Raw genomic sequence first — 9,577 nt, 5'->3', positions numbered from 1 at the left:
TCAGACCCACAGCTATTTAATGTGACGGCGACGACGTGTTGCGGAGTAACAGATTACATTTACCAGAGTAATCAGAGTACAAATGATGAGTAACTGTATTCAGTTACAGTTACTGTTTCAGTGAGTGGGAATTGGATTACAGTTACTTTGTTGAAATAAATGGATTACACAGAGGGATTTTACTGTTTTCACATTTTGGGCTAAACCAGGACTAAAACCAGGACTAAACCAGGACTAAACCAGGACTAAACCAGGACTAAAACAGGATTAAAACCAGAACTAAACTAGGACTCAAACCAGGACTAAACCAGGACTAAAAACTACCAGGACTAAACTAGGACTAAACCAGGACTAAAACCAGGACTAAAAGGACTAAACAGGACTAAACCACCAGGACTAAACCAGGACTAAACCAGGACTAAACCAGGACTAAACTAAACCAGGACTAAACCAGGACTAAACCAGGACTAAAAGGACTAGGACTAAACTAGGACTAAACTAGGAAACTAAAACCAGGACTAAACTTAACTAAGGACTAAACTAAAACCAGCTGTAAAACTAAGGACTAAACGTGGACTAAACTCCTCTTCTTCTATCAATAATATTTTTATTTGGTTCAGTAAAGTCTGGGCTTTTTATTTTCTTTTAGCAGATAAAACAACTTATGTGAAGATTTCCGAATCTTTGTTTCTCTACAGCAAATCCAAATAATCCAAAGTATTCAGATTACATTACTCACTTTAAGTAATTTAATGGATTCTGTTACAAACTACATTTTGGTGTGTGTAATCTGTAATCTGTAGAGGATTACATTTTAAAAGTCACATTACCAACACGATATAAACCAAAAATACACAGAATTTAGACTTGAGCGCTCAGTGTTCCTCTTCCTCTTTTATTGTTCAGATGAAAAATAGATGTTTTCTGTGTGCGTCGCGTCGCTGCAGGTGCCAAACTCCGGCCGGCGACGTGTTTTTTTAAAGTCTGATCGTGTTTTTAGAAAGTTTTAATAATGCAGAGAGAGCAGAAGGATCCAGAAGAGAGAGGAGAGAGTGTGCTCCGGCCCCGCCCGCCGCCGCCGCCGCCGCGCCGCCGCGCCGCCGGCTCTGCGCCTCGTCACAGCTGGAGGTGCCGGAGCGCTGCGTGTTTACGTACAGACAAGTGCATTATGGGTCAGCGGGAGGGACGAGGAAACAAAACAAAGACGTCTGCTCGGGTTTGTAAACAACACACGCTTCGGTTCGGACGTGAACTTTGAACTTTCACCTTGTCACGCTTTAGAGGAAGTTTAACATGTTGTAGTTACTCGTGCAAATCACCGACCCAAAACCCGACACCTGATTCCACTCGTACATTTTCCACAACCTGGAGATTTAAAAAATAAAGTTAAATAAAAAAAGTGGGGCAGTCTGAGTTTGTGGTGTTGCTTGATTTGAGGACACCCTGCTCCACGGGCTCGGGGTTCTCTCAGGGAGGTCCTAGACTCCAAGTCCTGGTCCAGGTTTAGTCCTGGTTTAGACTGAGTTTAGACTTGGTTTAGTCCTGGTTCAGTCTTGGTTTAGTTCTGATTCAGTTCTGGTTTAGTCCCTGTTCAGTCCTGGTTTAGACTTGGTTTAGTCCTGGTTTAGTTCTGGTTTAGACCTGGTTTATTCCTGGTTCAGTCCTGGTTTAGACCTGGTTCAGTCCTGGTTTAGTCCTAGTTTAGTTTTGGTTTAGACCTGGTTTAGTCCTTGTTTGAGTCCTGGTTTAGTCCTGGTTCAGTCCTGGTTTAGTTCTGGTTTAGACCTGGTTTAGTCCTTGGTTGAGTCCTGGTTTAGTCCTGGTTCAGTTCTGGTTTGGTCCATATTCAGTCCTGGTTTAGACCTGGTTCAGTCCTGGTTCAGTCCTGGTTTAGACTTGGTTTAGTCCTGGTTTAGTTCTGGTTTAGACCTGGTTTAGTCCTGGTTCAGTCCTGGTTCAGTCATGGTTTAGTCCTGATTCAGCCCTGGTTTAGATCTGGTTTAGTCCTGATTCAGCCCTGGTTTAGATCTAGTTTAGACCTGGTTCAGTCCAGGTTCAGTTCTGGTTTAGTCCTGGCTCAGTCCTCTGTTCAGTCTTCGGTTTAGATCTGGTTTAGTCCTGGTTTAGACCGAGTTTAGACCTGGTCCGGCCCTGGTTTATTCAGTTCAGTCCTCTGTTCAGTCTTGGTTTCGTCCTGGTTTAGACCTGGTTTAGTCCTGGTTTGATCCTGGTTCAGTCCTTGGTTCAGACCTAGGTTTAGACCTGGTTTAGTCCTAGTTCAGCCCTGGTTTAGACCTGGTTTAATCCTAGTTCAGTCCTGGTTTAGACCTGGTTTGATCCTGGTTCAGTCTTGGTTCAGCCCAGGTTTAGACCTGGTTTAGTCCTAGTTCAGTCCTGGTTTAGACCTGGTTTAGTCCTGGTTCAGTCTTGGTTCAGTCCTGGTTTAGACCTGGTTTAGTCCTAGTTCAGTCCTGGTTTAGACCTGGTTTAGTCCTGGTTTAGACCTGGTTTAGTCCTCACAAATCATAAATAACACATTACAGTTTTGAAGTAACGTTGCCCAACAGTGTTTGGAAACTTCCCCTTGGAGATATAAACTTTTTTTTTCTTTTTTCGCCGTAACGTGTCGCCACTTTTATTGCGACGAAAGCGACTCGGTGCCGTCCACATCGTCGACACTCGCGGCCCCAAAAAGCCCCACTTAAAAACCTCCTCTATTTATATTTTCAAAGCGGCTGCGTTCCTCCATTTTGTTGTTGTCGCAGGCGCTCCTGCCGTCTTTTAGAGTTGGCAGAGTTTGCGATGCCCGTTTGACCCCGCGGCAGTAAAACCGTGGCTTACAGTTTCAAACGCTCGGGCCATTCTGGTTTGGTGGGTCACTCGTGTAAGCCTCCCTCTTCTCTGGAGCTCATTCTTCACTCGGGCCCCACTGTAATTTAGACCCGGGGCACTTCAAACGACACAACCACACGTAAACATAAGAGCTCGGGCCTTCGCTCGCCGGCGAGTTTGAGCCACCGCAGAAATCAGGAGGCCGCGCAGGGCTGTAATCGTGCGCGCTGATTACAAAGAGCGGAGTAATGGGCCAATGAAGGAGGAGTGAACTCGGGACCGGAGAGTGTGTGAGAAGAGAGAAAAGAGGCGGTTTGAGAATTAAAGGGGCTCTACCTGATTTTTTTACTCTTTTCAAAACATAAAAAAAAAAAAAAAACAGAGAGGGTTTGTTTTAAAAGCTTTGCGGTGGTTCGAAGTTATTCCTCACTTACCTTAAGCGTTCGGAGCGTCGTAATTACAAAACACAAAAAAAACAACTCGCGAATCAGTGCTAGTGCAGCCTCTGAATCTGTGTGTCGTTCGTTCATTTGTTTTTCAATATAAAACCAAAAATAAGAAAATGAAAAAACAGCAGTTTTCTTCATTATTTGTCTCCAAAACCAAAATGAAAAAACAGATAATGATTTGTTTTTTTCAGTTTTTGATTTTGTGTTTAAATGAAGAAATGAAAAAAAATGGATAACGACCGTTTCCTGTTTACGTGACGTCCGTGACTGTGATGCTGGACTGAACCAGGACTGATCCAGGATCAGGACTACACCAGGACCAGACCGAGACCAGAGCGGACTGAGACTGGGACCAGACTGAGAACAGAGCAGACTCCGAGCTTTGACTCTGAGCCTCAGCTTCGAGCTCCAGTCCCTGCCGTGGGCTCTAGAGCCTCCAGTCTGGTCCTAGTCTCTGGGTCTCAGTCTCAGGTCTGGTCCCAGTCTCGGTCTGGTCCCAGGTCTGGTCTCAGTCTCGGTCTGGTCCCGGTCTGGTCTCAGTCTCGGTCTGGGTCTGGTCTCGGTCTGGTCCCAGGTCTGGTCCCAGTCTGGTCCCGGTCTCGGTCTGGTCCTGGACCTGGATCAGTCCTGGTTCAGTCTGTATGCGGTGCAAAAGTCCAACATCTCAGTCACGGACGTCACGTAAACGGGAAACGGCCGTTATCCATTTTTCATTTAAACACAAAATTTAAATCTGAAAAAATGAATCATTTTCTGTTTTTTCATTTTGGTTTTGGAGACAAATAATAAAGAAAAAACTGTAGTTTTTTAATATTCTTATTTTTGGTTTTATATTTTAAAACGAATGACACACAGATTCCTCTGCAGCAGTGAAACATTGTCGCTCCATAAACTGAGAATAAGAAAAACTGTCTGTTTCCTTTATTTGCAGGTTGAAGCTCTGGAGACGCAGGTTCAGTTGTGATTGTAGCTAAAGTCGGACGTACACTTTGTGATTTTTGAGCTGATTTTTCACTTGTGCGACTGTCCAGTTTTGTCTTCGTCGTGTGTCGTGCTTCGTGGAGTAAACATGGGGTAACGAGAACCGATTAAAACCTCCCGACCAGCTCCTGATGGACAATCGTGGGTCACAAGAAAACCAAACCTGTTTGAATCCAGTCGCCTCTCGTGAGGGTTTTGCTCTGCTCAAGTCGTTTGTATAATGAGAGATCATGACTCGTGAGCTGTGAACTTTTAAACCCTGTGATTTGGTCGTACAGTTTGAGCTGCAGCTGAGTGAAACCATCGCACAGTGTATTCCTGGCTTTATTTTTTTTTTTAAAACAGAGCTGGTTTGTTTTTAAAACTTTACGGTGGTTCAAAGTTATTCCTCACTTACCTTAAGCGTTCAGAGCGTCGTAATTACGCAGCAACACGAGTTTATAAACACTTTTTACAACTTTCAGAGACCAGAGCGGAGTTTTACAGTCAAAATAATTCTAAGAACCACATGCATTCTAACTTCTCTAACAGCAAAATTCTCTATAATCGAACTTTTTTTTTACAAGTGCCGCGATGTAGGTTTGCAGAACTTCCGGTAAATGGTTTTTCTACGGCAAAATGTGTGTGTAAACGTGTGTCGTGTTCTCCAGCAGCTTCGTAAATCTGCCCCATCACCAAGTCAAAAATTAAACAACAAGGTCCACAAAGGATAAACATAGAGTGCGTTTACATGCACATCAATAACCCGGTTATGATCGGGTTTTTTGAGTATCCCGGTTTCTTGATGGTGCATGTAAACGCAGTAACCCGGTTTCAGTAACCCGGTTATGGCAGTATCCCGGTTATTAGAAACCGGGTTACTGTAGCTGGTTTATTCCGATAGTAACCGGGTTACTTGTGGCATGTAAACGCAGTATCCCGGTTACTGCAACATAAAGTTGAGTCACATGCGTCAAAAAGACACTTTCCAGCCTTTCACCACAACAGTAGTGACATAAATAAATTGACCAACATAAATAAAGTGACCAAACGAGTGAAATGACTGTAAAATAAAGAGCTGCGCTAAACCTGCACACGAACAATCTGCACTCGTACGAACCTGCACTCGTGTGACGCTGAAAACTAAAACATGAACTATCTCCTGTACAACACACACACAGAACAGACTCACCATCATCAGCACCTCTTCTGTCACAGAAATAACACACATAATCCACAGAGTCGTGTCATTTAGTCCAAAAGAAACTGATCACATCAGCGGCGCAAGGAGCGAGTTGTTTTTATCGCCGCTAACAGTTTATGCTAATTAGCCAAACGGTCTTAAGTTTCGTTTCTGTAAAACGTAAACAAATGTGACACAGCTGAATGATCTGATCAAACGGGCTGATGTGTCTATAGTGTTTATGGTTTATATGTTGTAAAGTTGAGTTTATTTATGCAGAAGATTTTAATGAAGAATCTGCACAGTGGATTGTGGGAGATCTCGTAGCTCCTTAGCTTCTTATGCTAAAGGAGCTCACGGTTTGTATTTTTCCTGGTTTATGAAATTGATTTAAGTTAATTTTTGCGCCTGCGCATTTGTAAGATTATGTCAAGAAACCGGGATACTCCATTTGATCATGTACACGTGGATATGAGTGTCCCGGTTTCTCAGTGCTCATGTAAACACAGTAACACGAATACTGACAGAACCGGGATATGGATCATAACCGGGTTATTGATGTGCATGTAAACGCACTCATTCAAACATGAACAATTTATCCACAACTATCAAGAGAAGAAAGACCAAAACTTAAAGACGAACAACGACCACACATACATGCAGCAGATCAGTTGATTTATACAGATTTTGGCTCTGGAGACACAGGTTCAGTTGTGATTGGAGATAAATCTGTCCGTACACTTGTGCGCAGTGTTGGGAAGGTGACTTTTAAAATGTAATCCCCTACAGATTACAGATTACATATCCCAAAATGTAGTTTGTAACGTAATCCATTAAATTACTTTAAAAAAGTAACGTAATCTGAATTCTAATCTAATCTGTAATTTGCTGTGGAGAAGCAAAGACGAGGAAATCTTCACATAAGTTGTTTTATCTGCTAAAAGAAAATAAAAAGTCCCAGACTTTACTGAACCAAATTAAAAATATTATTGATAGAAGAAGAGGAGACACGGTCCACACAACATGGTTTAGTCCTGGTTTAGTCCTGGTTTAGACCTGGTTTAGACCTGGTTTAGTCCTGGTTTAGTCCTGGTTTAGACCTGATTTAGACCTGGTTTAGTCCTGGTTTAGACCTGGTTTAGTCCTGATTTAGACCTGGTTTAGTCCTGGTTTAGACCTGGTTTAGTCCTGGTTTAGTCCTGGTTTAGTTTAGTCCTGATTTAGTCCCGGTTTAGTCCTGTTTAGTCCTGGTTTAGTCCTGGTTTAGACCTGGTTTAGACCTGGTTTTAGTCCTGGTTTAGTCCTGGTTTAGACCTGGTTTAGTCCTGGTTTAGACCTGGTTTAGACCTGGTTTAGTCCTGGTTTAGTCCTGGTTTAGTCCTGATTTAGTCCTGATTTAGACCTGTTTTAGTCCTGGTTTAGACCTGGTTTTAGTCCTGGTTTTAGTCCTGGTTTAGACCTGGTTTAGTCCTGGTTTAGACCTGGTTTTAGACCTGGTTTAGTCCTGGTTTAGTCCTGGTTTAGTCCTGGTTTAGACCTGTTTAGTCCTGGTTTAGACCTGTTTTTAGTCCTGGTTTAGACCTGGTTTAGTCCTGGTTTAGACCTGGTTTAGACCTGGTTTAGTCCTGGTTTAGACCTGGTTTACCTGGTTTCCTGGTTAGTCCTGGTTTAGTCCTGTTTAGACCTGGTTTAGACCTGGTTTAGTTCTGGTTTTAGTCCTGGTTTAGTCCTGGTTTAGTCCTGGTTTAGTCCTGGTTTAGCTGAAAACATGAAAACAGTAAAATCCCTCTGTGTAATCCATTTATTTCAACAAAGTAACTGTAATCCAATTCCCACTCACTGAAACAGTAACTGTAACTGAATACAGTTACTCATCATTTGTACTCTGATTACATAACTCCAGTACATGTAATCTTAGTCGTGTGTCGTGCTTCGTGGAGTAAACTTGGGGTAACGAGAACAGATGAAACCCTCCTGAGCAGCTGCCTGATGGACACTCGTAGGTGGGGAGTCCAGTCGCCTCTCGTGAGGGTTTTGCTCTGCTCAGGTCGTTTGTATAATGACAGATCATGACTCGTGAGTGTGAACCTTTAAACCCTGTGATCTGGTCGTACAGTTTGAGCTGGAGCTGAGTGAACAGTGTTGTGAAGGTGACTTTTAAAATGTAATCCCCTACAGATTACAGATTACAGATTACATACACCAAAATGTAGTTTGTAACATAATCCATTAAATTACTTAAAGTGAGTAATGTAATCTGAATACTTTGGATTACTTGATTTGTTGTAGAGAAACAAAGACGAGGAAATCGTAACATAAAATGTTTTGTCTGATAAAAGAAAATAAAAAGTCCAGACTTTACTGAACCAAATTAAAAAATATATTGATAGAAGAAGAGGAGACACGATCTGCACGGCACAGTTTAGTCCTGTTAAATCCTGTTTTAGTCCTGGTTTAGTCCTGTTAAATCCTGTTTTAGTCCTGGTTTAGTCCTGGTTTAGTTAGTCCTGGTTTAGAGTCCTGGTTTAGATCCTGTTTAGTCCTGGTTTTAGTCCTGGTTTAGTCCTAGTCCTGGTTTTAGATCTGGTTTAGTTTTAGTCCTGGTTTAGTCCTGGTTTTTAGACCTGGTTTAGATCTAGTTTAGTCCTGGTTTAGTGGTTTAGTCCTGGTTTTAGACCTGGTTTAGTATCCTAGTTTAGTCCTGGTTTAGACCTGGTTTTAGACCTGTTTAGACCTGGTTTTAGACCTGGTTTTAGTCCTGGTTTAGACCTGGTTTAGACCTGGTTTTAATCCTGGTTTAGCCCAAAATGTGAAAACAGGAAAATCCCTCTGTGTAATCCATTTATTTCAACAAAGTAACTGTAATCCAATTACCCACTCACTGAAACAGTAACTGTAACTGAATACAGTTACTCATCATTTGTACTCTGATTACTCTGGTAAATGTAATCTGTTACTCCCCGACACTGTGAGTGAAACCATTGAAAATATCACACGGTGTAGTTCTGGTCCTTCACCGTGAACCCAACACTTTGTGACATCATCAAACACCGTCGACAGCAGCTATTGTGTTGAACCTCATTTGAACCGCGTCTCTCTTCAGACCAGTTTGACCACAGCAGCGCCGTCTCCCAAACTCTAACCCACTGCAGGAAAACAGAAGATACGAGGCTCCACGCTCGACGGGGTTTGGGTTTAATCAGGCAAAAAGACAAAATATTCAAGCCATTTGTGTTTTTACATCACACCAGGCCACACATTTAACGAGAAAATGGAAAAACGATGGTACAGACATCAAATATCACTGATTTCGTGACCACAAATCAAAATAATTCAAGTTAAAATTGACAAAATACACAAAAAAATCAGCTCTGAAAGTCTGTGTCTTGTTTTGGCTCAACCGTTTCCATAAAAAAAAGTCCAAATGTGTCAAAAGAAATTCATGATTTAAAGTTCTCCACGGCGACAGATACGCTTTTTATTCCATATTGTGGGAAATTAAACAACATTTGAGTCAGGTTTGTGGAGATGCAAGCCCACGCACAGTAAAGATGCATGTTTTTCAGTGCAACAAACTCAACAAAAATGAAAAAAAATCATGCAAAAAAGATACATACTGTTGCTTTAAGTTCAAACATGTGAAAAAAAATGCTGTTTTTGTTTCATCTTTTCATCGTGACAGAAATGACAAAGCGGTTTTCTTCCACGATGTGTCTATTTTAGATCTGCTGGTGATTCGTGTTGGAGAAAATATTATAAAACTTGCATTATTTGTTTACCAGATTCTTTAATAAAGCACCAAAAGACTCCCTGATAGAAAAAAAAAAAAAAAAAACTTTAATAGAAATAGAAAAACGTCATTTACTAGAAATCGATGCCGTAATTTCAGATTTTTCAGAAATCTTCAAACTTCTGATCCACAAATGTTGAACTTTCTCTTTAACTTTTGTTTTTTTTGTCCGTCACCTGCTTGTTTCTATGGATACGTCATTGCTCTGCCTGGAATGTTCCACAGTGTGACTTTAAACAGCTCTAATTTATATTTATTCAGTTACAGTTTGGTCGTTCCACGCCATTTCACCAAATCGCCCACGCATTTCGATCTTAAAAAATTTGGAAAAAAATACTAAATATTCCCTTATGATCATGTACC

At 41.6% G+C, this 9,577-nt stretch overlaps 1 protein-coding gene across 1 annotated transcript in view; it reads right to left on the bottom strand.

The window, feature by feature from the left end:
- bcas3 (BCAS3 microtubule associated cell migration factor) overlaps nucleotides 1-9,577 on the bottom strand; it is a 988,864-nt gene that overhangs the window by 312,976 nt on the left and 666,311 nt on the right. The window lies entirely within an intron of this gene.

This window comes from Boleophthalmus pectinirostris, unplaced genomic scaffold (genome assembly GCF_026225935.1).
Source record: "Boleophthalmus pectinirostris isolate CB_2022bp ecotype Guang Dong unplaced genomic scaffold, ASM2622593v1 HiC_scaffold_9, whole genome shotgun sequence".
NCBI lineage: Eukaryota > Metazoa > Chordata > Actinopteri > Gobiiformes > Gobiidae > Boleophthalmus > Boleophthalmus pectinirostris.
Note: the sequence above shows the minus strand (reverse complement) of the source record. Positions and strands in the feature narration are given on the sequence as shown.